This window comes from Taeniopygia guttata, chromosome Z (assembly GCF_048771995.1).
Source record: "Taeniopygia guttata chromosome Z, bTaeGut7.mat, whole genome shotgun sequence".
Lineage (NCBI taxonomy): Eukaryota > Metazoa > Chordata > Aves > Passeriformes > Estrildidae > Taeniopygia > Taeniopygia guttata.
In genome coordinates, this window is record NC_133063.1 from 66894669 (window position 1) to 66902347 (window position 7679).

General features: G+C 40.4%; 1 protein-coding gene across 3 annotated transcripts in view; it reads right to left on the reverse strand.

Annotated features, from left to right (window-relative positions):
- ARHGEF28 (Rho guanine nucleotide exchange factor 28) overlaps positions 1–1109 on the reverse strand; it is a 116514-nt gene extending 115405 nt beyond the window's left edge. For all 3 annotated transcript variants that reach the window (XM_072921938.1, XM_072921942.1, XM_072921941.1), the window contains exon 1: positions 994–1109. The gene's annotated coding sequence lies outside the window, so the exon portion shown is untranslated. The remainder of the gene's footprint in view (positions 1–993) is intronic.
- Between the last annotated feature and the right edge of the window lie 6570 nt (positions 1110–7679).

Here is a 7679-nt window from a genome sequence, read left to right on the forward strand (position 1 = left end):
CTCAACTAGTTGGTAGGCAAATCTGTAAGTTTTTTAAAATTCGGCAAATCGTTGGCATAAATGTCTAATTTGCAAGTTAACTGAGAAGGCCAGATGAGTTGCCTATTATCAAGATACACCTGCACAATCACTTTCTTTGTTTCAGTTAATATTCAAACCCATTGTGGAAAAACAAAAGCATTTAAGTGGTCTAATATTTCCACAAGATGTTGTCCTGTCAATTTTTCATACCGAGTTCACAGAACACAATTCCATCTTTACTTATGTGGAAAAATCCGTCTTAGTAAAATGCCCCGATATCCTATTTCCATAATGTGCAGAAATTAGTAAATTAATATTGTAAAATAAAACATCTGGTAGGTTTTCAGTCACATATGTGTGCCTTAAAAGATTTATGAGAAGAACTTCGTTTTTGTACAGAGGCAGGAGTTAAGTCCATAAAAATGAAGGCTTTTTAGAGCCTGGCATATCTGTAAGGTGAGCACAGCAGTGCCCCAACAAAACACTATCAAGAACTGCTTTGAAACATGTTTTTCATAATTTTACTATTAGAGAAGCTCTTATTTACATTTTTGTCTATTAAAAAAAGTTAAGAGTAACGTAGTTAAAAGCTGCTTCTGCTCTGTATGAGAAAGCACCTTCATGATCAAGACCAAATATCTTGTCCCCACTGCGGCAAAAACTAGGGGGGGAAAAAGGAGTAGCTCTTATGGCAAAGTAGTGAACTCAAAACAGGAAAACAAACAACAACAGATATTTACAAATAACAACAACAAAACTACAACAAAGCCCTACTCAAAAACCCCTCCGCCTTTTGGGGCTCTGAAGGCGAAAGACAGCGCACGCAAAGGCTTTGCGCGACCGCCAGCGGACGGACGCGGTCCCAGCGGCGCAGCATCGCCGCAGCTCCTCGGAGCTCCGCCGGCGAAGGCTCGGGACAAGCCGCCGCTCGCCGCCTGGACTGCCGGGCAGCAGGTGCTGCGGCCGCCTTACCTAGCGCAGTGTCCCGGGCCGGCTCCGCCGCCGCCGGGCACGGAGGCGCTGCTGCCGAGCCGCGCCCGGCCCGCGGATGCGCCGCCCCCGCCGCGGCGCTGCCGGCGGAGCGCAGGATGTGCGCGCCCCGCGCTCCCGTTCGGGCTCTGGAGCGCTCCGCGCCCCGGGCCGCGCTCCCGCATCCACCCGCGCTGGGCTGAGAGCTGCCCACGCAACGGGCTGGTTGGTCAGCCTGCTGCCCGGCTCTTCCACGCGTGGTTCGTGTTGCACAGAGCATGGATCTCGACAAACCACACCACATCTTAGCTTCTCAGCTGCCAAGTATACCTGATACGTAACTTCAGCTGCTCTTAAAACTATCTAATGTAGACTTCTGAAGGCTTTTCTGCCAACCTGTTTCACTGGTTAAGGACAGTGAAGCACTGAAGATGTACGGATATGAGTACCAGGCTGGGGGTAGAGACTGAGCAAGTTTCCTCTTGCTATGCTGTAACTTAATTCATAACCTGTTTGCTGTAGATGGAGAGCATACTTTCTTTTTAACAGCAGCATTAGATTAATATTAAGCAAATTAGACTGCTGCAACAGAGCAAAGGTCAAAAAGATACCTCCCTGTGCAAGACGAAATAGGATTTTGCTTCAGCCCAAAAGAGCTCCAGGGTAAACGAAGGAAAAGTGTTCATTCTGGTTTCTACTTGTTGTTACCAATGGTTTAGGTATGGTTTATTTGATCTGTTCATTGCACCTGTTAAGTGCTGTTGGGAACCAATAAAGAAGCAACGTTGAACACATAACCAAAAAAGGAGAAAGGTGAAAGGGGAGAGGAAAGAAGGGTAAGTGGAGGGGAGAAACTGTTAAGTCCCTAAATACTCAATCAATGGGAAAGGGATGAGGAACCTCCCTCCCACCTTTTCCTCAAAAGGGTATAAAAAGGTTGCCATTGAAGCAAAGTGTTTTGTGTTTTCATCTGAGAGAGGAGGGGAATGTGCCTGACTCATCCAACTCCTTCATATTAATATTTTTGACTCGAAGACGTGTTCCCCTCTCAGTTCTGTGGAAAAATGAGCTACTTCTCAAAACCCTAAAGGAGAGAAAGAAGGCAGTAAAACCCCATTACCATCCTGTGTCTTTCGGCAAGAAATTAATGGCTTTACATAGGTGTGCATTCATTTCTAAAATTTGCAACTTTTTATTGTTTTCGCTTTGTTTGGCTGTTCATATAAAAATCATCTTTACAAGGAAGTAGGGACAAAAGTCCACAACTCCAAAATTACAGAGAGAACCTGATAGGTTGTGGGGTGATCAGGACTTTGGAAAGCCAAACTTACCAGAAGGAAAAGAGGTACAGGTTGATGGGGTGCAGCCAGGTTAGGGATGGCTTGCAACCATCTTATAGCACCTTCCTCTACATCCAGCCCCAGTATAATTTACTGGAAGCATACATAAGGATTACTTTACTTCAGTTGCTACATTCACTCACCACTGAATATAACAAGCTATATCCACGTGCATGTTATCCTAGAAAAGAATACAAACATAGGCACACCTGCAGCAGCTGTAAACTTAGGATGTCAATGCCAAATACTGACAACTGAAAAAGATACAAGAATTATTATCTAAAGGTTAATTTACATCGTTTCCAATGTAACAATGCAATATTATTATAAGATACTGTCAGGCCTCAGTTCCAGAGGAAACCACCTTCTGCATTTCTATCATGTAAATAAGGACTTAGGCAAGCTTTATGTATGTACTGGGACTATGTATCTAGCAAAACTTATGATGAGTAAGTTTTTATAAATCACATTCAAGTAACAAAAGAAAAAAATATACACTGCAGAGACTGTCTTTTGATTCATAAAACATCCAAGCATCAATGAAATTACTGTTGCCTAGGGCTTCTCTGTCACTGAGTAACATTACTTCATTTTTCACAATGTGCTAAATGGTTTCTGCTTGAATATATTCGCTACTAAAAACAGCTGAAGGGAAAGAATCTTATTTGACAACTACTACTTAATTAATTAGGATCAAAATGTTCAGATGAATGCTTAGCTTTCAACATACACAAAGTAATTTTACAAAATTTTATCATCAGCAAGGAGGCAGTGAGGTGTTTTCTTGAACTTAGTAGTACTGCTACTTAGTATTTGTTTACTACTACTCTTCCTACTCCTCCTCTTCTAACTCCACCCTGTTCCCCAAGCATCACAGCTTGGAGAAACTTCCCCAAGTGAATTTATGAAATTATAGTCCACATCCATTGGCTTTCTATCATTAACTAGATGGTTGAGCTTGACATAAAGGGGAATTAAATTTGTCAAGGAGGACCTTCCCCTCATGAGCCCTTGCTGATCATTGTCACTCCATTGTTTTTCAGTAACTCCTGGATTACCTTAACCATAGTTCTACCAAGCAGTGCAGTGAGATGGATAGTAATTACCAACATTTCTTCTCACCTTTCTTAAAAACTGGGACAATATTTGCCACTTGAAGTAGACTGGGACTTTCCAGACTCCCAAGGTGGTTGAGTATATGGGAGAGAGATCCTGCAATAACATCAGCCACTTCTTTCAGTTCTCCAGGATGAATCTCATTGGGGCCCATAGATTCATGCACATCCAGCTGAAGAAGCCTCAGACAAGTTCAGAGTCAGCTGGGCAGTCCCTCTAGTCATGGCCTTCTTGGAGAGACCTCTGTGAATCCACAGCCTATGACCTGTGTCCAAGACAGAAGTGAAGAAGGCATTAAATGCCTCTGCTCTGTCTACATCCCTATTTGTGAGGTAACTGACCCCATCAAGTATGGACCAGTTATCTCTGATTTTCATTTTTGTAAGTTTTCTTCAGTTTCTTATATTTTAAACACTCTACATAGCTTAATCATAATGTTAGAAGATAAGGATTTCAGTATTTTCTAAAATCTAAGGATTTCAGTATTTTTCAAATGTTTTCACATCATTAGTTACTCGGCCTTGAACAACTTCAACAATACAACTTAGTAAATTCTAGCAGCATGGTCTTCAAGCCTATCTTTTGAAATACCTAAGGAATTTAGAATGTATGATCCAGTAATGAATTAGTAATAAAATGTTTTACTCATTGGCAGAATTAGTCCAGGGAAGATATCACTGTCTTTGTTGGGAAATGTTCAGTTGAAGCCTTGATAAAAGCAGCAAAATGACCAACTAGATCATCTCTCCATTTCTCCCATGTAATTCAGATGCTTGGACACAGGACAGGGAAGTTTAAATTCACTATTCTTTTTGAATCCCAGTCTAATTCTGGTTGCATTGCCTCTTTTCCGGTTATACACTATGCTTCTGAGCCACAAGAATATTTGGGGTTAAGGAGGTATTCCTTAGTTGCAACAAAGAGCTGCAAGAATATTCCATATGAAAAGTACATTAAAAGAATAGTAACAGACAGGCTTTTTGTCTGTAACTATCTGCTCTGTGGCAAGGTAATTTATTAACTATATTTCAAAGACAACTCAAACTGGTTATTTCCAAATGACCTACAAGTCAAGGATAATGCCATGTGCAATAAATGCTCCCTTTCCCATATAAGCAGATTAACGTCCTTTCTTATAACAGGACATCCAGTGCTACATCCCCTCCAATACAATATGCAATTAACCATTTTAAGTATTCCAGTTTATTACATTCCATCTTAATACTTCAAAATAGTAGATTCTGAAGCATAAGATAATACACTGCTGAAAAAAAAATTATATTTTCATATAAATAAATTACTTTATAACTTGTAGAACAAAAATATGTGTGCTTGACACTGCTGTAAAGCATTTCAAACATTCACCAGCACAAGAGACCACTACAAAGTCTTATCTGGAACTTTTCTTCCTATTTTATTCAAACTGCAGCCTACTTCAAAAGTAAAAAAAAAAAAAATAAAGCTTTATATTAATATTTTAATTAAATAAAATCAGAAAATGAACAACAGGCACTACACTGGCAATAACAGTATCTTTTTCTAGCTCCTCTGTAACTTAGTTATGTCAGTACTGAAGAACTTTTTTTACATTACTATATAATGTAAAAAAAAACTCATTAAATGGGAAAAAAACCTATTATTCACAAAGAACAGGTAAGTCTGGCAAATTTGTCACCTGAACAAATATTAGCTTTCTATGCAGTGGTAGGAAATCCAGTGGAGCTTAAAATACAACTCGTCAGTCATGTAAGTGTTCCAAATTTCATTTTACTATTCTTAGACATCAAGACCATAAATGGCATTTGTGTTTTCATATTTTCATTCCATTTCCATTTGTGTAGACGGTATCTTCCATTTGTTTCCATACCTACCTTGGCAAATTCACTTGCAAGAAAAGATGAATAGTAAACATCGAAACACATCAAATTGCTGTAAGATACAGATACATAGAACAAATTAGGTTGGAAGGGACCTTTAAAGATCATTTAGTCAAATACCTTGCAATAAGCAGATTACTCCTTCAACTAGATCAGGTTGTTCAGAGCCTCATCCAAACTGACACATCGAATGCTTACAGACATGGAGATATTACCATTCTAGGCAACCTGTTCCAACATTTCACCAGCCCCACTGCAAAGAACTTCCATATGTCTAGTCTACATCTACCCTTTACATTTTAACCATTACCCCTTGTCCTACCGCAACAGGGCCTACTAAAACGTCTGTCCCCATCTTTCTTACCTGCTCCCTGAAGTGCCAAAAAAAGCCTCAATAATGTACCCCTTGAGCCATCTCTTCCCCAGGCTGAGTAACCCCTAGTCTCTAAGCCTGTCTTTATAGGTGCAATGCTACAGTTTTCCGATCATTTTCATGGCCCCCTCTGGACTACTCCAAAATCTCCATGCCCTTCCCATGCTGGGTACCCCAGAGCTGATGCAGCACTGCAGTGGGCTCTCAGCAGAGCAGAGCAGAGGAGCAGAATCCCCTCCCTGGCCCTGCTGCCCACCCTGCTCTGGATGCAGCCCAGGACACGTGTGGCTCTCTGGGCTGGCAGTGCCCATGGCTGGGTCATGTCCAGCCTCTCATCCCCAGCACCCCCAAGTCCTTCTGGGCAGGGCTGCCGTGATCTGCCCATCCCCAGCCTGTGCTGGTGCCAGGGTTGCTCTGACCCAGGTGCAGCACCTTGCACTTGGTCTTGTTGAACTCATGGTCCCCTCTCCAAGTCTGTCCAGGTCCTTCTAAATGGCATCCCACCTTTCAGGTGTGTCAGCTGCACAGCTTGATTTAGTGTCATCTGCAAACCTGCTGTGGATGCAACTGATCCCATTGTCCATGTGACTGATGGAAGATATTGAATGGGACTGGTTCCAGTATGGATTCCTGAGGGACACTGCTCACATATCTCTGATCTCCGTCTGGACATTGAGCCCGTGACCATTACCCTCCAGATGCAAACAACCAACCAAATTCTCATCCACTTAAAAGTCCAACCATCAAATACATCTCTCTCCACTTTAGATCCAGCTAATCACTGTTTTAATCTAACATTTTCCTATGCTTCTGCTAGCCACACATCAAACTTTAAAGCACTGAAATGGATACACACTATAGACATGAATACTGTCAGTAAGAACTACGAGTATGTTTGATGTCAACGTTAGTGGTTTTCAAGCCATAGAAAACTATGCTGCCAAGAGAAATGCGCTCCTTCAACTCCAAGCAATACTGGTTCACAGAATAAGGAGGCTCCAAGATAGGCCTCCCCACCATCCCCATTCCCAAAAATTAATTCTGTGTGAAATCTAAATGATATTGCCTGATTAAGTCACAAAATTAAAAGAATTGTCTAAATTTTTCTGAATTTTCTAATTTTCTGAAAGACAAAGGACGTTTTAGGGCTATTATCACAAACAAAATAAAAAATGAAACTATTTAAGTAAGTAGCAAGGAAACCAGAAATTTGAAGTTTGCATGAACTGCTCCTCATTATTACCTGTTATCATTCTAAGTATTCAAAACCAGTAAATCCCAATAGTCAGGAGCATACATTGTTCACATCATAATTTAAGAGCAGACCTAACAGCACTCCATGCTTTTCAATCACAATTGTTAGGATTTTAGGTGGAACTTGCAAAATTGTTTTTGCTATGTCTGCTACTGATATCTGCCTTTCAATGTCTTACATGAACAAATTACTTTTGCAAAAAATTCCTATTACATACTAAATTCTAGGCCTGGGGGAGAATTCAAGCCACAGAACAGGTTAAGAACAAAGTCCTACCCTAGGACTACGTGTACTGAACAGCCTTTGGCACACCTCTTTCCAATGTATTCATACTGATCTAGCCCTGCTTGAAGTTAAAATAAACCATTACCCTAGCATTCAAACAACAGACTCAAATTCCATCTACTGCACATTGAAAGTGACAAAATTACACAAAAATTGAGTTTTGATATTTAACTTGATATTTTCTCACTGGTGTGCACTTTACTCATTACATTAGTTTAATTCAAATTAATTCCCCTTTAGAAGTATTACATATTTTCTAGAAAATTGTAACTCATAAATACATATGCATCATTAAAAAAAGTAAACTAAATTTTTTCAATATACCTAAGCATGCACTTCTTGAGTCAGTCTGCTCTGCGCTGTGAATTCATGAAAATCTTAAATGAAGATGAAGCAGGGAGAAAAAAAAAAAGGTTATCAAATGTGTATGCTGTTTTTTTTGT